The sequence below is a fragment of the Ambystoma mexicanum genome, chromosome 1q (assembly GCF_040938575.1).
Source record: "Ambystoma mexicanum isolate Mex_15411 chromosome 1q, UKY_AmexF1_1, whole genome shotgun sequence".
In the NCBI taxonomy this organism is placed as follows: domain Eukaryota; kingdom Metazoa; phylum Chordata; class Amphibia; order Caudata; family Ambystomatidae; genus Ambystoma; species Ambystoma mexicanum.
This window is the reverse complement of record NC_090922.1, coordinates 64,138,494-64,163,848: the sequence shown is the minus strand read 5'-3', so window position 1 is coordinate 64,163,848 and position 25,355 is coordinate 64,138,494.

Genomic DNA, 25,355 nt, shown 5'->3' with positions numbered 1-25,355 from the left:
TCACTTGCTGTATGAGCCCTATACCATTTGGAGATGAAGATATCACTTTGATAAGACCCTGATGACACCACTCCTAATGGACAGCCTAGAGATTTGCTTCCACTTGTAATTGGATTATAAGTGGAAGAGGTAGCCTCACCATTGGGGTATTCCCTCTTTTTGACAGAAAATACTGACAGTCGTCATAGGGTACGTCCTAGCCAGGGTGGCTTGTGAGCGGTGATGAAAAATCCTGATCTTTGTGCCCTTGAAGCGGAAGTGCTCTTGTAATCTGGCTTTGATCAGGATGTCTCTCTTTATTTTGAAGAAACTGACCCAGGTTACAGTGTCAGCACAAAAGGTCTTTTCCCAATGATATGCAACAAAATGATTGATGGATTTGTAGAGGAGGTCCCAAATAAAGCCTGTACTCCCATCGCCCATTTTGAAGTACCAGGAACGTTCACACCAACATATGTGATGTATGATGAGCAAATAAACCAGCAGAGAGCCGCAGTAGGGCTCTGCCCAGTACCCATCAGAAGAGCAACACCTATTGAAGTACCAATACCCAGACAACCATGGACAGTAAGGTATCCATTGAGAAAACAAACCCTAGCAACCAATGAGACGAAATGAAGATTGCCGATGTACCATCCGGGAAGAAACCAAACAAGGGCTTAATGGAAGAAGAATGGTGACGTCACGAGAGCCTTGACTGACTCACAGATAGAACAAATGACGAACCAAGAATGACACAAAGAGATGAAACGCCCTGAGAAAAGAGATTGTGAGCTTAAAGTGATAGAAAGCTATCAAAGCGTAAGAGAGTTAAGCTGTAAACAAAATGAATACGGTTGATCAGTTTACGCCTGTACATATGCTTAGAACCGCAAGAAAGCTAAGAAAACAGTGCAGTTTGCTATGCTAAGTAGAAGAATAGCACGACAAGCGCCATTATACATAATCTACCTAAAAACAAAGTGTGATTCCACTTTGCATGAAAAGCAGAATCAACTCAGGTTACTAGAGGCCAAACAAGACAAGATTCATATTCTAGCAAAATGAGAAGAGACGGCTGAATCAAAACTCAGCAGATGCAACTCGTGCCAGGAGAGCCAAGGTCATACCAATAGAAGGAACGAACAGTACCTACATCTGATTGAAACTTAAGAACAGAATATCCTGTCTTTGAAAGGTCAAGATGAGGAAGCGAAGGCAGGTGGCAAGCCGAATAAGAATTAAATGCACAAATTGAGAGAAACTAGGCAAATTCACAGTATCTGGATCACGTGACCATCCGAACGAGGAGAAGCACAAGTTCCCACCTACGCTTGGCATCCGCCCAGAAAGAGATATCAGAACTTTTCCAGACAAAAGATGCAGTTTTGAGGCCAACCACAATAACATAATTGACACATAGTTGTTGAAGTGATGATTGATTGTAACCTTAATTGGAGGAAGGCTGGGTGGCTGAGGGGGCACCCTGCACCTGGCTGACCATTGTGCGTGCTGCTAAGTAAAGTGGAAATGTATGCATGGGGTTGATGCCAACCCAATCACAATGGACCAAATAATCTAGGGTCCTATAGTTAGTAGAACCAATGGGACGTCCTACTTTTAGTGACGTCTACAGTAGTCATTTTTGAAGGAAGGGCTTAGATGCCCACCTGACAGTATTTACCCAATCCCCTCACTCCGTTACCAAGTACAGATATATTACCTATATTAAAGTTACCTTTTCCTAGCCAATAGAATTGCATGTTAACTTTTAAGTGTAACACGTCATTATGACAAGTTTTGAGTATAAATGTCACTGTTTGTATGAAGTTCGTTGGAGTTGAAGCGAGACGGACTATCGCATCACTGCTGATTGCCATGACTCCCCGTTTTTTGTACTTGTTATTAAACGGACTCCCTTTGCCAAACCATTGAGTTGTCCTTATTGTTTGGTGTTGGAGTAATAAATCTGCACCCCCATCCATCTCAAGGTGCAGCTATCTCGTCTTAAAGTACTTCGGAGCAAACCTTAACTCTATGGGCCGGCCGGGGGTCTCTTGAGTACACTTGGTAGCAGAGATTTGATGGTTATCAATTATCGATTATTGATTTGAATAAGACACCTATTGGCCGTCGACATAAAGTAACTCTAGGTCTTTGGCAATATCACGAGTCCTTTGCCATTCGGCTGAGTAGACCGTGAAGCTCCCCGTGGACAGTGGTAGTGTAAAGAGACTGCAGACAGGGCCTGAAGAGACCCGTGTTCCCCACGCATCCCTTCCCATTCCTACGGGCAGCTGAACGGGCGTAAAAATGAAGAAGGCGGTAACAAAGGCGGTGATCCCGAGGGTCCAGAGAGGAACCATGGAAACGGTGAGTGAAAAAGACTAATGTTCTGGCAAAAGTGCATGCTCTAGAACAAGTAACGGGAAAAGGTAATGGAGGGAGGCGGGAAAAAATTAAATATAGTTAGAAGTAGAGAAGACTGTATATATATAAGGGGATAATGACTCTGGAATAATTAAATAAAGGTTACCGGGGAGGACGCCCGAGAAGAGAGAGGTTACCGGGGCAGACACCCGAGAATTGAGTGGATTCGCCTTATTCCTATGCTTTTAATACAAGCGGCTAGAAGAAACGTGTACCCAGAATCCCAGCTAAAGGGGGAACGATTAGACTACCACGACAGTTAAAGAAGTTGTGAAAGGAGTACGTTTAGACTACATGAAGGGGTAATGATTAGAGGCAGAGATAACTGTGACCAGCTGGTGTCCGTCTAGTCTGTCAAGCATCTGTCTTACATGTTTTTTGTTGAGACGTCATATGTAAAAAAAATCTTACAGAAAACTGATTTCAATTTTATGCGATTTAATAGCTGAGTTAAAATCACATATGAATTGATGTTTTTGAGTAAATCAGAAGATATAAAATTTTGTGAAAATTTGGATTGGAGCTTGCAGTGTTTGGTGCTCGCTCATATTGTTGGAACTGTTTAAGACACACGAAAGTGTTTTGAACAGTGTTATCTAAGAGGAAAGGGGACAGATTTAAAGAATGGAGGATATAACTCCATTGACACACTTATGCAAACAGTTGCCGAAAAACGCACCCAAACTAAAGAAATATAGTACAGAGTGGTTTAAAGGGACTGCCCACAAGATGTTTATGCCATGACTACAAGGTGGGTCCTTATCTAAAGCCGTCTTACAACATATGACGACATATTTGCATGCCACATACACAGGCAAAAAGCTAGAAAAATGCCTTGCTGCCTTGGAGCTTTGGAAAATGTATGAGCAGGGAAAGGAGGAAGAGCCGCCAACAGATTGGACACTTAATGTAAGCACAGAAGGGGGTGAGACGCCTACCGCGCCACCTGCCCCACCCGAAACGAAAGTTGAAGAAAGTAAGGATGAGGGATTATACCCACTGAGAGAACTCAAAGCAGCCACGAGGTACAGCAATCCCGCATATGAGTCACCTACACGTAGTAGTGATGATAATCAAGGGAAAGATAAGGATAAGAATATTACCTCCACAATCCCACGTGACAAAGGGAGACGTGATGACGAAAGAAGCGATCAGGCACAGACAAGTGCATCTCTCGACAAAGAGAGAGAAGGGAAGAGATGGAAGGGAAACGAAGATAGAACTGATGACATAGCATTCGCAAAAGAAGAATGGATGGGAGGTCAAATTTTGTTGAAAATGGCAAAGGCATTGATGACGCAAAACCAAGGGAACGGATAGAGGATGTACAGGGAAAGGGAAAAGAGAAGGAGTAAAGAGACGAAAGAATAAGAAAGAAAGACAGACAAAGGTGGGAACAGCTATATCGTAAAGAGCAAGAGAGACAGCTCGATAGCAAACCCAAGAGCAGCTAATGATCAAGACAGACAGAAACAGTAGAGGTTAGAGGAAGAGCAAAGGATACGTGAGAAAAGAATAAAGAGACGAAAAGATGAGGAAATTTGAAGGGCAGATGAATGTAGAAATGAAAAGAGAAAGGAAGAAGATAGGATCAGAGAAGAGGCGAGGAAACGCAAAGAATTTGATGACAATATAGAACGTAATGTCAAGATGTGCGTCCCTAGGGCGCTGCGTACCTGTGTTTCCTGTAGGCTTGCGTGCCGGGGTCGCCAGGACGTTGCTTGTAGCACGAAAGATGAGAGGGTAACGCCAGGAACCGGCCCAGGTCCCGTCCTGATTGCAGGATTGAAAATGGGTCCGATTCCTGACGCCACGGGTGAACACTTCCCTGGATTTACGTGGCGCCAGAACAGTGCGAGCACTGAACAGGGAAGGCCGGTAGATGAAGACTGCGAGCTTGAGTGCGTTGCGGTGATTCTGCAGAATCCTTCTTGAAGATGTTGAGAGAAGCCAGCCGGGACCGTAGTATGGCAGAAAAGGCGGACGGCAAGTAGGACCGAACAAAGGCACCGGAGGCACTGGCACCCAGCACAAGGCAGAGGAGTATTCAGGTAAGGAAGGTGGTCAGGCAGGAGAGGGATAGGAGGTAAGGAGGAATAATGAAGGGACCGGAGGAACCAGGCCAGGACCGGACAATACCCAACCCAAGAGAGCAGACCCCCAACCAAGGGACCTAACCACCAGGGTAAGGGAAGGCCGGGCAAACTGGAAGGAAACAAGGGAGGCAAGCGAGGAGACCAAGGAAGAACAAGGATTTCCAGAAGCGAGCGGGAGGTCAGGACCAAACCGCGTTGAGACGCGCCGAGTTCAGATCCGGAAGCCCCTTTATAGTGATTCGGGACGGAAGCGAGGCTTGACCCGCAATCCGAGTCGGCGCATGCGCGGAATCACGGTATTCGTGGGAACGAGGCTTGGACCACAAGCCCGTTCCCTGCCGCTTCCGCGTATGCACGCATGCACCCCAACTCGCCCGAAGCGGGCCCGCACCCCAAATGAGCAATGAGCTCGGAGAATGCGCCCATGACCAAGGCGAAACCGCGGGTACAGCCGCCAGGCATCACCCCGCCCACGAGGACACGACCGATCCCGATCCCGGGTGAGTGTCCTAACACCATGCCCCCTCCCAGAAAGACCCGGGGCCCCCGGTCTACAAGGATGGCGTAAATAGAACTCACGCACCAAACGGGGAGCATGGACATTCCCAACAGGTTCCCAAGTGCGGTCACAAGCCGAATACCCCTCCCAATCCACCAGGAACTGCAATTGACCCCGATGGAAACGAGAATCACAGATTTCTCGGACCTCATATTCAGGAACACCCTGCACCTCAATGGCCGCAGGACGAGAGCCCGAGCGCCCATAGGGGTCCTCTAGGTGAGGCTTAAACAAGGAGACATGAAACACAGGATGCACCCGCCAGGATGGGGGTAAATCCAGTTTGAATGCCACCGGGGAAATCCGTCTAGTAATCCGGAAGGGTCCTAGGAAACGGGGAGCAAATTTCGTAGGTAAGTTGCGAACAGGTAAGTTCTTGGAAGAAAGCCACACCTTCCCACCAACCTTGAATATAGGTTCCGGGGTACGCCTCCTATCTGCCTGGACCTTCATGTCCTCACGTGCCTTAACCAGGGTACCAGTCGCCTGGGCATGCAGTCTTCGGATCTCTTGAATCAGCTGATCAGCAGAGGGAACCGCGCTTGGTCGTACAGGAACAAACGGAAAAAGTCTAGGACTGAGTCCATAGGTACAAAGAAAGGGGCTTACCCCTGTTGCAGAATGAATCGAGTTGTTGTAAGCTACCTCAGCAAAGTCCAGTTGCAATGCCCAGTTGGTCTGAGAGGCGTTGGAGAAACAGCGCAGATATTGTTCCAACGTCTGATTGGTCCTCTCCGTCTGTCCGTTGGACTGTGGATGATAGCCGGAACTAAGTGCTCGATGTATGCCCAGGTGATGACACAGTTGTTTCCAAAAGGATGATATGATCTGGGAACCGCGGTCCGAGATGATCTTATCAGGTAGTCCATGCAACCGGTAAATGTTGTGCAGAAATGCTCGAGCCATGGAACTCGCAGAGGGAACTTTAACAAAAGGGATAAAATGAGCCATCTTGGAAAAACAGTCAACTACTACCATAATGCATGTGAAGCCCTCGGAAGGTGGTAGTTCCACTATGAAATCAGTAGCTATGGTGTGCCAAGGATAGGGCGGTGTCTCGATGGGTTGGAGTAGACCGAGTGGTTTCCTTCTGGGTATCTTTACTTGTGCACATACTGGACAGCATTCCACGTATTGTTTAACTTGTTTGGCCAATCCTGGCCACCAAAACTGTCGGGCGACAAGTTCTTGTGTAGCACGTATGCCCCGATGACCCCCGATCTTCGAATCGTGAAAAGCATGCACAATGGCATTCCGAAGAGAGTCGGTGGGTGCATACAATCTCCCACTGAAGTAGAGCAATCCCTGGTTCTCACTAACTTGGGGCAATTTCAATAGTTCCGTTCTGTAAGGGTCTGCCAATGTTTCCTGTAAGAACCTACCCAGGCAATGAGACACTGAAAACAAGAAATGTTCTGGGGCTAGCAATAACTGGTTCTGGCTGTCTTGCTTGATGTCTTCCAAGGAGCGAGACAACGCGTCTGCTTTCAGATTCTGAGCATTTGGTATGTAAGTGATCGTGAAATCATAATGAGAAAAGAAAAACGCCCAACGGGCCTGGCGGGAATTGCGACATTGAAGAGATCGTAGATACTGTAGATTTCTATGGTCGGTACGGACTTCAACAGGAAATTGGCCTCCCAAAAGATGATGACGCCATTCTTCAAAAGCCAATTTGATGGCTAAAAGTTCCTTCTCGATCACGGCATAATTCCGTTCGCTCGACGTTAGTTTTCGGGAAAAATAAGCCACTGGGAATTCAACATCCGACTGCGGGTCCTTCTGTAGCAGAACTGATCCAACGGCGAAATTCGACGCATCTGCTTCCACAATGAATGGTCTACTTTGGTCGGGATGATGTAGGATGGGAGAGGTGCTGAAGGCGTCTTTGAGACGTTCGAACGCATTAGTGGCTTCCTCATTCCACACAAACAATGTCTTACTGCTGGTTAAACTGGTTAAAGGTGCTGTGAGATTGGAAAAACCTGGTATAAAGCGCCTATAGAAATTGGCGAATCCAAGGAATCGCTGAAGGGCCTTCACATCGTTAGGTCGTTTCCATTCTTGAATAGCCCGTGACTTAGTTGGGTCCATCTGTATGCCAGAACGGCAAATCACGTACCCAAGGAACTCAATCTTGTCTTGATTGAAGAGACATTTCTCAATCTTGGCGTACAAGTGGTTCTGACGTAAACGGTTGAGAACTCCTTTGACATGTATGATGTGTTCCTTCTCATTCTTTGAGAAAATCAGTATATCATCTAGGTATACCCACACTGATATTCCGAATAAATCCGAAAATATGTCATCCATTAAACGCTGAAAAACGGCTGGGGCATTGCATAGTCCGAAAGGCATTACACGATATTCATAGTGCCCTAAGGGTGTCTTAAAAGCCGTCTTCCACTCGTCACCAGTCTTGATTCGTACCAGATGATATGCCCCTCTTAAGTCCAACTTCGTAAATATACAGGCAGAGTGCAAGGATTCCAGGATATCACGTATTAGAGGCAATGGATATCTATCCTTCCGAGTAAATTCGTTTAACTGCCGATAGTCCACACAGGGACGTAACGTACCCTCCTTTTTCTTGACGAAAAACAGCGGAAATCCCGCAGGAGACTTGGAAGGGGTGATATACTGTTTCTGAAGGCAGTCGTTGAGATATTCTTGTAAGGCTGTTCTTTCTTGTGGGGATAAGGAATACACTCGTCCATGTGGAATCACAGATTCTGGCAACAGATCAATGGCACAATCAAAACTTCTATGAGGAGGCAGGGGTATGTCCCTAGGTTCCGAAAACACAGAGGAATAATCCGCATATTCAGAAGGTATGGTAGACAACAGGCATACACTAGATGTTCCATTCACCTCTGTCTGCGTGGCAATTGTAGATATCCCGACTGATAACCTTGCGGAGGAACAATCCAGCAAACAACGATCCGAATTAAAGGTCAATGTACGGGTTACCCAATTAACCTTAGGGTTGTGGTACAACAACCAGGGTAAACCCAACACGATCGGATAAGATGGTGACTTAATCACATCCAAAGATATGTTTTCCAGATGTTCATTGATCCGCAACTGCAGAACTCCGGTGTGATGTTGAATGGGACCAAAAGACAAAGGTGTACAATCAATGACCTCAATCGGTGTAGCTTGCCTTTTCTTAAGTAGAGGGATCTGGTTCTTCTTGACGAATTCAACATCGATATAGTTGCCAGATGCACCACAATCTAGAAGACCCATGATTTCAGTTGACTTTTCCTGCCACAGTACTTTAATTCGGAGTACCAAAAGGGCTGCGGGAGACATGGGCAGTAAGATCCCATCGGTATCCGGAAGGGCTGGTGTGAACGGTAGGCCTGTCATTGCCTTCCTTATACCTGACAGGCATACTAGTTTTCCGACTTCCTGAGTGGTCGTAACTGACAAGTACCCAGATAGTGCCCGGAGGCACCGCAATATAGGCACAAATTCAAGTCCCTTCGACGTTTCCTCTCTTTCGCGGACAAAGGTCCTCTGAGTGCCCCCAATTGCATGGGTTCCGGACCCGTTTCTGCTGTACTCGAAGCGCCAGTAGGTGATGGAAAAGACCTGGGGTACGGCTTCTCCAACCGATGTCTTTCCCCCTTCCGCTCAGCCAAACGGTGATCAATTCGTAGGACCTGTTCCAGAAGTACCTGTAAAGTATCCGGTTCTGGTATATGGAGAAGTTCGTCCTTGTACTCCTGTCTCAGACCTCGCCGAAAAAGCGTCTTCTGTGTTACTTCTGGCCATTGAGAATCCGCCGCTAATTGACGGAACCGACCAATGTATGAGATCAGATCACTTGAACCCTGCTTTAAATCCATCAATTGGTTTTGTGCTGTGGCGGCCAAGTTAGGTGACTGGAATACTTCCAAAAACGCTTTCTCGAAGGCGGCAAAATCACCCAGTATTGGACTGTTTGCTGACACCAAAGGAGCTGCCCATGCAAGCGCATTTCCAGTTAGATTCCCTAGAATATACCCAATCTTCGCCTTCTCGTCGGTGAAATGGGAAGCCCGGAACAAAAAATGGATCCTGCAATGGTTACAAAATTCGGCCACTCTTCTAGAATCCCCGTCGAACTTCATGGGTGTCGTCTGTGCCATGGCCGAATCAGCCTGGGTTGTGGTGCTAGTCCTATGCACCACCATCTGACGTAGAGTCTCGTTTTCTAGACAAAGTGCTGTCATTTCAGCCCTTAAAGACCTGATTTCGTCCCTCAGATCAGAGGTTTCCTCCATCTCTGGGTCTGAATCGGAGGTTAGGCGTCTCAATCTGTCAAGATGTGCGTCCCTAGGGCGCTGCGTACCTGTGTTTCCTGTAGGCTTGCGTGCCGGGGTCGCCAGGACGTTGCTTGTAGCACGAAAGATGAGAGGGTAATGCCAGGAACCGGCCCAGGTCCCGTCCTGATTGCAGGATTGAAAATGGGTCCGATTCCTGACGCCACGGGTGAACACTTCCCTGGATTTACGTGGCGCCAGAACAGTGCGAGCACTGAACAGGGAAGGCCGGTAGATGAAGACTGCGAGCTTGAGTGCGTTGCTGTGATTCTGCAGAATCCTTCTTGAAGATGTTGAGAGAAGCCAGCCGGGACTGTAGTATGGCAGAAAAGGCAGACGGCAAGTAGGACCGAACAAAGGCACCGGAGGCACTGGCACCCAGCACAAGGCAGAGGAGTATTCAGGTAAGGAAGGTGGTCAGGCAGGAGAGGGATAGGAGGTAAGGAGGAATAATGAAGGGACCGGAGGAACCAGGCCAGGACCGGACAATACCCAACCCAAGAGAGCAGACCCCCAACCAAGGGACCTAACCACCAGGGTAAGGGAAGGCCGGGCAAACTGGAAGGAAACAAGGGAGGCAAGCGAGGAGACCAAGGAAGAACAAGGATTTCCAGAAGCGAGCGGGAGGTCAGGACCAAACCGCGTTGAGACGTGGCGAGTTCAGATCCGGAAGCCCCTTTATAGTGATTCGGGACGGAAGCGAGGCTTGACCCGCAATCCGAGTCGGCGCATGCGCGGAATCACGGTATTCGTGGGAACGAGGCTTGGACCACAAGCCCGTTCCCTGCCGCTTCCGCATATGCACGCATGCACCCCAACTCGCCCGAAGCGGGCCCGCACCCCAAATGAGCGATGAGCTCGGAGAATGCGCCCATGACCAAGGCGAAACCGCGGGTACAGCCGCCAGGCATCACCCCGCCCACGAGGACACGGCCGATCCCGATCCCGGGTGAGTGTCCTAACACGTAAGCGAAGACAGAGAGCACTCGATCTTGATTATCTGGGGAGAGAGGTTAAAAAACCTGATCCTGTCATGATCCGTCGATCACGATCACACCCTTTCTGGTCTTCCTGGTCCCTGGAACATCGGGGGTTACTCGCTGTAGTACACCCAACATGGCCGTATACACAGAACGTGGTCTATCGACCTTTACGTCCTATGCAGCACGTTCTATAAATTAGACACTCCCCTGCCGTTCCGTGTGTCTCAACGCTACCGATAGCTGTGGCCTGACCTGCTCCGTAGTTCGTTCTCCTGAACTGTGTTGCTTCCTGGTTCCCGGACCTTCCTCCTTCTCCTTTCCTTCTACCTTCCTTGATCCTATTTCTTCTGCATTCCGCGCAGACCGCCTCTGTGTGCTGCCTCCATTCCTAGCTTCCTGGAGTTTCCATAGATCCCGGACGAAGAAGCTGAACGAATCCTGGAATCCGAAGACGGCCGAGCGGGCTTGTACAGACCCGAACTGCTCGGAAGAAAACCCCGACAAAGGACTCCGCAAAACAGAGAAAACAGGTGAGAAAAGGGGAAACCTGTGACCTGAGATTGAGACGCACCTGACCGATCTCGATACAGACATGGAAGCGGCCGTCCAGGATCTTATGCGTGGCATGCAAGAGCAGATGACCGAAGTGCAAAACTTAAAGGCGGAAAACGCCGCATTAAAACAATTGGTGTTATCCCGTGATTCCGCCACGAAGGAGAGTGTAATTCTAGGCGGTGTCGTTGACAAGTACGACGGTTCAGCAAAGAGCCTTTGTGGATTCCTAGATTCTTGTTTGGTCCAATTTACATTGAAGCCTTATTATTTTTCTACGCCCAGGGCTAAAGTGGGTTTTATTATTTCGCATCTTTCCGGGAGTGCCTTGACCTGGGCCACCCCATTGGTTAACTCTGGTGATGCTCTCCTGGATGACTACGACGGCTTTATAGAGGCCCTGAAGACCATGTTCGAACGCCCGGAACAAGTTTACAGTGCCCAGGAACGTTTACTCGACTTTCATCAGGGTACCCAGGATTTGCTCTCGTATGTCACACGCTTCAAACAGTTGGCTAAGGAAGCGGATTGGTTCTCTGAAGCTTGTTTTACTTTATTTCGAAGAGGGCTAAACGAAGAGATCAAGGACGAACTAGCCAGAGTGGCACGCCCGGGTTCCTTTCAAGCCCTAATGGATCTCGCTCTACAGATTGACTTTCGCATTCAGGAGAGAAAGGCAGAAAAAAAGAAAACCAAGTTACCACTCCAGAAAAACCCCATTGGAACCCCTTCGAGCTCAGAAGGCATTTCTACTCCGAGCAATGAGCCTGAACCTATGCAATTAGGGGCCTTCCGTGGACCCATTACCCCCCAAGAGAGGATGCAAAGGATTCATACTGGATTATGTATGTATTGTGCATCCGACAAACATTTAGTAAGAGAATGTCCGATTGCCCCCCCACGGCGCTCGGGAAACTCCAGCTCCCGATCCTAAACGGAGCACAGGTTCGGGAGAGAGATGTCTGCTCCACCTCTATTCCATCCTTGAACTCTCCTGGACAAAATTCCTTGGTAATCTTACAGGCCTTCTTGACAACATCCAAGAAAGAAATATACCCCATCCTGGCACTGGTCGACTGTGGAGCTATGGGGGTATTCATAGATCATGAATGGGTCCTAAAACACCATATTCGTTACGAATCCCGGACTATCATGCAACCTGTAGAAGCAATTGATGGAAGACCCCTTTCTTCTGGACCTATAACCCTGCAGAGCAAGGAGATCGAGCTTGCTATAAATCAACATCGAGAAAGGATAAGATTTGACATCATCAAGTCAGCCCATTACCCCATGGTTTTGGGAATGCCCTGGCTTCAAAGACACAACCCCTATATCAATTGGGCAGCGGGCTCCTTGTTCCTGGGTTCTGAGTTTTGTATGTCCCACTGCTTACATCCAGACCTTGATCCTACACCATCGAAAGGATTTCCTACAACTCATCAGAACACAATCTCAGTCTCAAACATCATCCGGGTTCTGGAGGCTTACCAGGAATATTTTGATGTTTTCTCCTCTGCCATTGTTCAGGCCTTACCTCCCCACAGTCCTGAAGATTGTGCTATTGAAACGGAACCTTCCGCGGCGATTCCTTTTGGAAGGATGTTCATCCTATCAGTACCTGAAAAGAAAGCCCTTCGTGAATACCTGGATACAAATCTTGCAAATAGCACCATACGACCATCTAAATCTCCATCAGGGGCCTCCCTGTTCTTCGTTCCTAAAAAAGACACTAAAGAACTCAGACCGTGTCTGGATTATCGAGGTCTAAATCAATGTACTCTCAAGGACCGCTATCCGTTGCCCTTGATCTCAGACATACTGGAGGCAGTAAGAGGCGCAGTTGTGTTCACCAAGCTGGATCTCAGGGGCGCCTATCATTTCATTCGTATCAGGGCAGGTGATGAGTGGAAAACAGCCTTTAGAACACCCTTTGGGCATTTTAAATACTTAGTCATGCCGTTTGGACTTGCTAATGCCCCAGCTGTGTTCCAACGTTTCATGGATCGAGTCTTCTCGGACATGCTGTTCCTTTTTGTGATTGTCTATCTGGACGATATTCTAATATTTTCTAAGGACCCTCTCAAGCACGAAGAACATGTGAAAGCAGTATTACAACGCTTACGCAAAAATAAACTCCTGGCGAAGCCCAAGAAAGGCATCTTCCATACTTCTAAAGTTCACTACCTAGGGTTTGTCCTTACTCCTGATGGTATCGGTATGGATCAATTCAAGGTTAAGGCTATTTTATCCTGGCCTAGCCCCGCCTCGGTGAAACAGATACAATCCTTCCTGGGCTTGGCTAATTTCTATAGGAAATTCATACCTTCCTTTTCCGAGATTGTCCAACCAATAATTGCCTTATTGAAAAAAGATGTTCCCTTCCATTGGACCATGGCCCAAGAGAAAGCCTTCCAACAGTTAAAGTCTGAATTTACACAAGCTCCCATTCTTGCTCAGCCTGATGTTAATTGACCATTCATATCGGAGACAGACGCCTCCAATTATGCCATTGGAGCCGTCCTAAAACAGCAATTCTAGGATAGCTTGGAACATCCCATCGCCTACCTTTCTCGGACATTAACTCTTAGTGAAACCCATTACTCCGTCCTAGAAAAATAGCTGCTAGCCATCCGTCAAGCCTTCACAGAATGGCGTCATTTACTTCTAGAAGCCAAATTTCTGGTCCATGTCCGCACGGATCATCGAAACCTACAAGTGTTGCTAGCCCTGGAATGTAGGAATATTCGCGAAGCTCGGTGGGCCTTCTTTTTTGCCCAATATCAGTTTCAGATTCACCACGTCCCTGGAACCCAAAATCTAATAGCTGATGCACTATCTCGTCGTCCAGACTATGAACCTCCGGAAGATCGGACGTATCCCAAGATGTTTCCTCATACCATATTCGTAGCTCAAGCAAACAACCTCCTGGAAGAGATTCGTATGCAAACTCAGACTTTGGAACTTTTTTAAATGAATTTCAGAAAGGAATCAATGGAACTTGAGAGTCAAGGACGGATACTTATTCAAAGATACCAATCTGGTCATTCCTACACAAAAATTACAAGAATAATAAATCTCTGCCATGATACTCTTCATTCCGGTCATCATGGTATTTCCAACACCCTCCGTCTAATACAAAGACAATTTTGGTGGCCCAAGATGAAGACCGATGTACAACTGTATATTCAATCTTGCTCCGTCTGTAATCAGAACAAACATGATAACCAGAAACCAGCAGGTCTCTTATTACAGCCTACACCACCAACCCGACCTTAGGAAATCATTGCTACAGACTATATTGTGGAATGGCCGCCTTCTAGAGGTTATACCACTATCAAGGTCACCATTGATCTATTCACTCATTTGACTCACTTTACTCCTCTGTATAAATTACCATCCTCCTCAGAACTTGCTGGTATTTTCCTGGAACACATCTTCCGACTGCATGGACTTCCTTCTAAGATCATATCGGACAGAGGACCACAGTATATCTCTCAGTTCTGGAAACACCTCTGCAGGTTACTAGGGATTCAACGAGCTCTCTCCTCGGGATATCATCCCCAAACCAATGGTGTCACAGAACGAGTAAATCAAACCCTTTAATAATATCTTCGTTGTTTCTCTACCAAAGTCCAGGATGATTGGTCACTTTTAGTACCAGTAGCCGAATTCGCTTAAAATAATTCGGACCATTCGGCTGTTAAGACCAGCCCTTTTTTCTGCAGTCAAGGATTTCACCCTTCGGTCTTACCTTCTGTTCTTCCACACCCTACACCTGTTCCTACTGTCGATTCCTGGATTGAAACACTCATAAATGTTCAGAGAGAAGCCAAGTAACATCTCGAAAGAGCGCGAATCCAAACCAAACACTATGCAGATTCAAGGAGAAGACCAGGGCCTTCATACTCCATTGGGGATAAAGTATGGCTATCCTCAAAACTTCTACCCCGACATCTCAGACCAAATAAGTTGGCTCCCCGGTATTATGGACCCTTCTCTATAAAAGAGATCATCAATCCTGTGGCCTTTCGACTCCAACTCCCGGACTCCTGGAAGAAGATACATCCAGTCTTTCACAAATCCCTGTTGAAGCCTTTCATCCAAACTACCCAGACTACTCTTAGACCTAGTCCTGTGCTTGTCAATGACCAGCTGGAATATGAAGTTTCTCGTATTAGTGATTCACGATATAGACGAGGCAAACTTCAATACCTGGTGGAATGGAAAGGTTATCCACCCAGCAAACGTACCTGGTAACCAGTCTCAAATTTGAAATCCCCCAGATTGCTCAGAAGGTTCCACCGAATACATCCAGGTAAACCCAGTGGAACGGGTTTTAGAAGGGGGCATGCTGTCATGATCCGTCGATCACGCCCTTTCTGGTCTTCCTGGTCCCTGGCACATTGGGGGTTACTCGCTGTAGTACACCCAACATGGCCGTATACACAGAAAGCGGTCTATCAACCTTTACGTCCTATGCAGCACGTTCTATAAATTAGCCACTCCCCTGCGGTTCCGTGCGTCTGAACGCTACCGATAGCTGTGGCCTGACGTGCTCTGTAGTTCGTTCTCCTGAACTGTGTTGCTTCCTGGTTCCCAGACCTTCCTCCTTCTCCTTTCCTTCTACCTTCCTTGATCCTGTGTTTTCTGCGTTCCGCGCAGACCGCCTCGGTGTGCTGCCTCCATTCCTAGCTTCCTGGAGTTTCCATGGATCCCAGACGAAGAAGCTGAACGAATCCTGGAATCCGAAGACGGCCAAGCAGGCTTGTACAGACCCGAACTGCTCGGAAGAAAACCCCGACAAAGGACTCCGTAAAACAGAGAAAACAGGTAAGAAAAGGGGAAACCTGTGACAGATCCAGTAGTTGATTGGGAAGATATATAAGAATTCTTTTCTGCGTACGATTCAGTACCAGGCACGTCTAGGGCAAATATAGAAGATGACTTTAATACCAGAAGCATTGGAGAAACGATTGATAGAATATATGATGAGATGGGGTTAGAACAAACACCCCAAGGGGAGGGGGAAGATGAGCGCCTGGAGAGCACTCAGCTGTACGACAATGAGGAAGTCTCCCGAAGTAGTGGGAATAGAGACCTATCCCTGGATAGATTAGAAATAAGTAGGAGTAAGGAGGACACAAGGAGAGGCACTAGTTGGGGACAGACAATGTCTGACTCGGAAAGGGAAGAGCGCAAGGAAAATGAGGAAGAGAGACGAGGAGAGAAAGACGACTCCCAAGGGAAAAAGGAATAGGATGGTCAGACACTAGCGAATCTGCACCGAGGGTATCAGAGTCAGACACACAGTCTGACCGACATGAAGAAGTATCCCATGGTCAGAGGGGGGTGTCCTCACCGCCCTATGTAGACAGGCTTAGGACATTGCCAGGCAGACGACGATGCAGGAATATTACCCCTGCAATAGACAGAAGAACAAGGAGAGAAGAGAGAAAGGGTTATGCATCCCAATTTCCATTGCTCGAGAAGGGGGGAGAAAGACCACAATATATTCCATGGCCACACATGGATCGAGAAAAATTGAAAAACAAGCTGCCAATGCTGACATCGGGAGCCGGAAAATGGATACATGAGTTAGAAAAAATGACAGGAGGAAACACGTTAGCTATAGGGGACATTAAGGGTCTCCTAATTGCCATACTTAGTGAGAGAGCAGACGATGTGTGGGCACGAGCAGGCTACCCTGGCGTAACCACAATTAATACCGTGCACGACAGAGCTCCATTTAACAACTGTAGAGCTGCAGTATGGAAAGCGCTATGAGTACTATACCCAGATATTTCAGATATGGGAGCTACGATGATGCAAAAAATGAAGGAGTCTGAAGATCTGTTAATTTACATACAGAATTTTCAAGACGCATGGGTGCTCGAGACTCATGAATCTTGGACGAAATCTATACCTGTGTTTTACCATATATTGTGCCAAGGGATGCCCGAGCCGGTGCAGAAATAACTCAAGAAATTGGTGGGAATTGAAGCCACGCCTTGGGCTGAAATACAGTTGACCATTGCATATTATTGTAGACTGCTGCAGGAAAAGAATCGCAAAAAGGAAGCCGCTCGAAAGGGTGAGGAAGTGAAATTGGTGCAAAAGAAATTGTAAAAATATGCTCTTGAGGGAGACATGATAACTAACACAACTGAATCAAGCATGCAGCAGGTGACTAATCCACAGCAGAATAATCAGGACAATATGGGGTTTTACCCCAGGGGAAGAGGAGTTAGGGGAAGAGGATGGTAGAGTAATCAGGGAGGTTTCCAAAATAACCAAGGAGGTTTTCAAAATATGCAAAATGGTAATCAAGATATGTCAAACGGGCAAATGATCCGACCACCGCCAGTATGTTGGCTGTGTGGAATGACAGGGCATTTGGCGCGCACATGCAGAAATCAAGGCATGATGCAGAACGGCCAAGGAACAGGAGCAGAATTTTACAGCAGGGTGGTGCACAGACAACAAGCGCCAGGAGCGCAACAAGGGGTACAACCGCAAAGCATGGGGAATTTTCCACAAGGACTATCCAAACAGGCACCGCTCCAACTATCACAGATGATGAGCACAGGGCAGACCATGAACCCTCGAATGGGAAGTAACAATGGGAATGGGGGAAATTCACCAGCACACAGTGGGCCAAATTGGTATATAAACTAGGACAGCTAACTTGGAACCCTGATGTGTTATATCCTATCAGTGACACCAGACCCTCACAGGGAACCTAGGGTGGATGTCGTTATAGGGGATAAAGAATATTCCTTCTTAGTTGACACAGGTGCAACACGCTTGTGCTTACATGAAAGCAAGTTTTCCTTGTCTGGTGAGGCCATAGATACTCAGAGTTTTGAAGGAGCTACCAGTCGTGTTCCCTTCACAAATGCACTTCCAGTCTCTATAGGAGAATGTGAAATGAATGTGCCTTTACTATATTCTCGGCAGACCCCAGTAAACATTTTGGGTCGATATTTAGTGACAAAATTAAACATGACAATCTCGTTCACGGAGGAGGGCATAGTATGTTGCACTCCAGGAATGCACTGCTCAAATGTATGCGAAATGATTAGAGCATACTCAGGACAAATAGCCATGAGGGCCATACCATTAGAGCCAGAAATTTTCACATATGGTTTGCGTGTGCTTATGGCAGGATTGCCAGGCCTTGCAGACAAAGTCATGAGAACCCCTGATGAGTTCTTATTCAGACCCAGAATACCGATGCATGAGGAGAAGGGACAAGTATTTCCCTTGATGATACACACGGTTGCAGTGCAAGGGAGAGTGTCTTTGATTGTTATGATGACGAGTGCTGACAATGGTGCGCAGTAATCGCCACTGAAGAAGGATATCGAGTGACCGACGTCAACAATGACGATCTGTTTGAAGAGCAAACAGATATGGGACAGACAATGGTGGAAGTGAGTCTCACCTTTTGGGTAAATATGATTAAAAGAGAAGTACCTCAGAGAATGATGATGGCACTAAATCGTCCTGAATATTTTGATGACGACATAGCCAAGGTGCCTGTCTCAGTATGGACTACAGGCCCCTATGACATAGGCCTCTTGAAGTGGGTTGGAGAAGTGAAGATTAAACTGAAACCAGGAGCAATTCTACCAAAAGCTTGACAATATCCTATGTCCAGAGAGGCAGATGAGGAGATTTTTAAGATAATTTCTGCTATAACAGAGCAAGGAGGATAGCTCAGCGGCAGCGTGCGCATCTTGGAAGCAAGACGACACGAAGCAACAACAGGTTCGATCCCCAGGTCCGCGCTTAGAAACCTCTGGGTGTTTAAGGGCGTTATAAATACGTAACTAAGACAAAAAAAACACAATTACGCAACTAAGAAAAACAAACAATTCCTGTAACAGCGCCTCGATGCCCGTGGGCTGTGTGAGCGCTTTATAAATGTTAAATAAATCAAAAATAAATAAAGGCATCTTAGTGACGTCAGAGTCGTCATGTAATACGTCAGTGTACCCTGTAAAAAAAATTAAAGGGCGGTCATGGAGGCTAATTCAAGACCTAAGACCAATAAATGATATTGTTGAGGCCGAGTTCCCTTTAGTCCCTAACCCAGATACAATTCTATGTAATATACCCGTTGAGGCAAAATATTTCACGGTGATTGACCTGTAAAATGCATTTTTATCAATCCCGTTGCACCGTGACTCACAAGATCTGACGTCATTCGCGTTCAGACAAATGCGCCTGAAAAGCACAAGGCTGCCACAGGAGTGCTGTGAGTCTCCTTCTATTTTTAACAAAGTCCTGCAGATGGATTTGACCAATATCGCACTAGAAAGTGTTGTCCTGCAATACGTGTACGTGGATGACATCTTAATTTGTAGCACAACAGAAGAACAATGCAGGCACGATTCTGTTCAGCTATTGGGCCTCATTACGACCCAGGCGGTAAGTTACCGCCTGGGCCGTGACTTTACCACCATGGCGTAAACTACATTTACGCCATGGTGGTTGGCGGACTTACCGCCCCATTCCGAGTTTGGCGGGGCGGTAAGTCCCCAATCCCCATTTACCCTTCCCCATTCCCATTTTTGCCCCATAGGGCATAATGGGAGTGGGGAAGGCGTTAATTACGCCACCGTAAATTACGGTGGCGTAATTAACTCCATGGTCCCTTAGCGCCATGGATTTTAACGCCTGCTAAAAGCAGGTGTTAAATCCGCCATGGCGCTAAGGGACCTCGTACTCAGGCGGTAAGGGTCGGCGCTGTTTACGCCGCCGTAAACCCCTTACCGCCTGAGTCGTAATGAGGCCCATTGACTATACTGGCTGAGAAAGGATATAAGGTTGACAAAGAAAAGTTACAATATTGTCAACAAGAAGTGCTGTACATAGGCCAGCTGATCTCACATGAGGGAAAGAAAGTAACCCCAGAAAGGGCTGAAGCCACACTTAACACGGCTAAGCCACACACGATAAAGCAGATGCAGAGCTTTTTAGGCCTATGCAACTATGTCAGGGCATGGGTCTTCGACTACAGCTCTTACACCAAGCCTTTACTTCAGGCCCTAAAGAAGGCCAAAGTGACGAAAGAAAAGATCGAATGGTCTGAGACCACGGAGAAAGGATTTGCTGAACTCAAAAGAGCCATCTGCACAGCACCAGTTCTACGAATCCCCAATTATGCAGAGGAATTTTACCTGTTTTCACACACAAATGGCAGCGTTATGACGGCAGTACTCACACAGAGAGCCACGTTGGGGTACAAGCCCCTGGCATACTACAGTGGGATTTTTGACCCAGTAATGAGAGGTTATTTCCCATGCAAACAAAGTTTAGCTGCTGCAGCGTTCGCCATAGAGAAGGCTACAACCATTGTGATGGGTTGCTCAATGAGTTACGTCGAGCACTCACTATTCGCCATTCTAGAGAAACCAAAAGGCACATTGACATCTCAGAGAGCTTCTGCTTAAGAAGTGATAGTCCAATGTAAAATAGTAAACCCAGCTATGTTCATAGCAGAGCCAGTTACGGAAGGAGAGCCCATACATCACTGTGCAAATTATGAAGAATTGTATGATGAAATCCCCGGGGTGAAAGAAAATGCCTTGGCAGAAGGAGAGATCGTCTTTATTGATGGGTCTTCGAGGATCGACCAAAATAATGGGCAAAAATACACAGGCATTGCTGTGATGAAGCACACAATGATGGAGAGTTTCGAGTGCTTCTTAGTGCATGAATACCATCTCATTATTCAGCACAGGCTGCAGAATTATTGATGTTAATACTCGCCATTGAGAATCACGCAGACCAGGAAGTAACGGTGTGCAGTGACTCCGCCTATGTGACATCAACAGTGCACGCAGGCTTAGCGCACTGGAAAAGGAGGGGCTACCTCTGAGCAGTCGGCACACCAGTGAAGCACACAGCCTTATTGGACAGGCTGATCAAGGCACTACAGCTCCCAGTGGGCATAGCGGTCATGAAATGTGGCACCCACACGAAGGGGACAGATTTTATCTCACATGGGAATCAAGCAGCAGACACGGAAGCCAAGCGCATGGCATCCAAAAGCGAAACAATCATGGAAGTGGAAGTTATCCATGCCAATGAGCGAATGATGGTTACACGAACTGCACCTGAAAGTTACAGTAATTTGGGGCAAACACAGCTAATAGAACTCCAAGGGGAGGCCCCACAGGAAGAGAAGAAACTGTGGAAATGTCGAGGCTGTTCTTTAAACCCCTGTGACAGCTTGTGGCGACAAGACAGCACTGGTAAACCAGTAATGCCTGTAGCCCTATTAAAAATAGCACTGGAGCAGTTACATTACCCGGCGCACATGACAAAGGAGAACCTAGCAGCAACACTCGCAGAAGACTGGTTCATACCGAATTTAGTGGAGCATGTTGCATTCTTTATGGTAAACTGTATAATTTGACACTAATTCACGGCTGGGCACACATTAAAAGTAATGAGTCATCCCAAGGCCAAATGGGCCTTTTCAACACTTGCATGTCGATTACATCAACATGATTCAAATATGTAACGAGTACAGATACTTAATTGTTGTGGTGTGTCCATTCTCTAGATGGATTGAGGCAGGTCCATGTAAACACCCAGACTCAACCTCTGCAGCCACATTCTTTGTGGGAGAAGTGTTCCCCAGGTGGGGGGTGTGCAAGGTCATGAGGTCAGATAATGGCCCTTATTTTGTCAATGCAGTGTTCGAGCAGATTAGCTTGCTGCTTGGTATAAAGCACAAGTTCTCGTTGGTCTATCATCCACAAGGTAATGGAATCTGTGAGAAGCTCAACGGCTTGTTAAAGGAAAGGATAGCCAAGTTGAAGCTTACTCTAAAGAAGGGATGGTTGCACTGCCTTCCACTGGCAGAGTACGCACTTCGGAACAAAACCGGGTCCGACCATCATCTTACACAACACCAGATAGCCACAGGAAGAAGAATGAGAACTCCTCTGACACCCCGAGATAGAGCTAGATGTGATGCCCAGTCAACAGGAGAGGTTTTAGGGTCTGAAATGCAAAACTATCTGAACTGCATGACATCTTGCCTTACTTGATTTCAGACAAGCTGCAGCGTCGACGAAAAGGGTGCAGAGCAGCACAGAACACAGAAGGAAATACTACAACAGACCATGTTCAAGGTTTACGTGTTCCATCCATCTTCCCTGGAGACGCCGTCCTTGTGAAGAATCATACAAGGAAAAAGTGGGACGAGCCAAGATTCAACTGTCCTTTTACAGTGGAGGACTGCACTCCATCCGCAGTGAAACTACAAGGCAAGAGAGCTTGGATTTTTCTAGGCGATATAAAACCCTACATCGGAGAAGACCCCCTGCCTGCACTCCAACGAGAGGAATCGACGAGCGACGGGGAAGAACCACAGCACGTGCAGACGAGATCCATGATGTGGAAGAAGGACGCATGACCAGCCAGAAAAAGACAAAGAACTTTTTGCAAATTGGGGCTTAAATTGGACACTTCCTCTAAGCAAAAAAGGGAATAAAGACATAAAAAACAGACACTCTGTGCATCCTAGTTGCAGGGTGAAGAAGAAAATTGCATGTGTAAGCCACAGCACAGGCTATTGACTATTGAACTTTGGACTGAGGCACACTTAAGCTTTTAGAAAAGAATATGCCAAATTTTGACCGAGGACACTTACATTGGAAGCAAACACAGTATTCCGATTCGTTCCACACCGAGCCCTATTCAGAATCAATTATGGTGTCCAGCAGTAGCGACATCACAAAGTATGTGGTCACCTATTTTGATCTGGTGCTAAGATCATACCCGTCATTGGTAGGGAGGCTCACCAGTGTCACTGACTTCCTACAAGATCCTGAAAACAAAAAGACAATAAGAAAACTCCTCACTGTCATTGCCGAACAATTTATCCTACTCACTGAGTACAGTGAGAAAGAATCAAATGTTCCCAACACAGGCGGAAATAGATGAGCTCATCAACACACTGTTCTTTTGCATAATCAAAGACTGTCCAACTCTTATCGGGAGAACAACAGATACACTCAAATTCCTTCGAGACCCAGCAAATACAGAACATTTAAGCCATCTTTTAAATAAAATCATAATTCTAGTTGCACTCCACGTGACCGGACAGTGCAGACATTGTTCACATTTAGGAGAAAACATATAATCCAGAACCTCAGCAAGACAGGACGAATGTCCCTGTCACCAGAAGACACCAAGTTGGCCCGTAATGTCCTCTTTCACGTAGTCACTGACTTTCCAGAGCTAGTGGGGAGACCAATCGATGTTGACATCCTCACTTTCATCAGAGACCCAGCTAATATTGCACAGATGGGAATGCTCCTACATGGAATCGTGCTCCAAGTGGAACTCTCTAACCATCAGCGGAGCTATCTAAGGAGATTCTAAAAGCCTTCCACCGAGGGACAGATCAAGGAAGCAGTATCAAGAACTCCCTGTGTCCTATTTGTTGCTATTTTTTCCCTAGTCCTCCGCACTGATCAATGTATGCTATGTCCTCAGGACTGAAGCAAATCCAAGGAGTGGATTGGGAGCTCACCTATTTTGAACATGCACAGTAAAGGGACTCACTAAAGTGTTATTTTATTTTTATTTTTCCCATAGTCTTGAAAGGGAACTGTATCCTGACATAAGAGACAATTTGTCACTCGTGAAAGGGGGGACACTTGTGGAACACCAGACACTCTTAAACTCAGAACTCAGAAGACGATAGTGGTTAAGGGACTAATAACATTGACATTTGGCGAATGATCGGGATGGGGGTCCAGAGAAGAAATCTGGTCCTCCCACAAGAAGAGAATGCTGCCGCCTAACCTAGAGGGGCATAATGTACCTATGCATCATATTCATTATTTTTTTACTGTCATTAACGATCAGAACTACATTCTTTATTGGTGCACAAAGCACTCCAATTTCAGTGCACCCACCTAATGATGCATGCATAAAACCCACAAAAGCACCCAGACCTTATATAGTCATTCCAGTCCCTAGAAGATCTGACGGCGGAGTGAATGAACTTGAAATGGATGTGATTAGCAATGATACATGCACAATTGTGGTCACGAACAAACAAAAAGGCCAGAGACAGGGTCGACAAGGAATGAATGAAGTAATATCACTGACAACTACATGCATGCAAACACTGAATGCACACGAAACAGGCCTAGTGTCAATGACTACAGAACCACAAATCAAAGCAGTAGAGAAGAAGAGACTGCCTGCCATAAGAAACTCCACAGCAGATGTTGTCAGAAAACAAGAATTAAAACAAAAACCAACAGAAGCAGTTATATCAGAAACTCTTAAGAAAACAAGAGCCAACTCTGAGAAAAACTCTGCACGGACACAAATGATGATAGACTCATTAGTTCTGTATATAGCCAGAGCAAGGGAACTGCAAGAGGAACAGAACCAAGAACATATGTTCCAATGCAAGGGACAAGTACCAGTTCTACAATACAACTATACTCCAGACCAGTGTCGGGCTGGTTGGCATGGGCATTTGTAACCAGCAGGAGAAAGATGTATGAGAAGAGGGAAAGAACTGCCAGACTCTTGTCCACTCAAATGGCGCAGGTGAGGAGGCCTGCACCATGGACTAGGATACCTGAGAGTACTCCAGCAAGAAAAAGCAGTACAAATGCATTCAGGGATGTAGTCATAGCCAACTACAGGAAAACATTAAGAATCAAGAGAAGCATGCATGGAGATAACCATGAACTAAACCACTACCTGGACAGCACAGCACATCTGGGAAACAACATTTGGTACCAGCACATGAAGGAAGTTGGAAGACAAAATTCAGAAGGGGAATGCTTTGTTTGCGCACTCCTACGATACAGCATGGGGAAGTCCAAGATCTTCGTAGCTGTAGAAATTGATGTCCAAACAGCACATTGTCTGTCACACGTAGCAATGTGCAAGACCAGAGGCCAGTTCATGGGTAGTGATGGCTCATTAATATGGGCAACTGAAACAGCCTATCCCGATGAAGATGATTATGTCCAAGACATTAAGACAACAGAGCGCATACTAGGAATCATGTGATCAGGTACGAGAAGCCAGGAGTTAAAGGAGCAGGAATAAGATGGGAAGTGAACCCAGGACTAAATGTCCAAGGAAAAACTCCAGAGGAAGCTGAAAAGTGGAAGAATAGAGCCCAAATGCAGATTTGGGGTACAGTGCTTTCACCAGATGGGTGGGAAAAAGGAGTGGTGATTTGCAGAGCCTGGGTGATCACTGGACTCTACAAAGAAACTGTTGACATTGTGCAGAATGGCTGCAAGCCAATATGGCCGAAACTTGCAAAACTATTGACATGGGTCGAAGACAGAGGAGGACCCTTGCAGATAGTGCCACTAGAAAGCCCAAAATTCTACTTCAGGAATAATGGCACAAGAAAGATGGGAGAGAATCAGAACTGTGGACG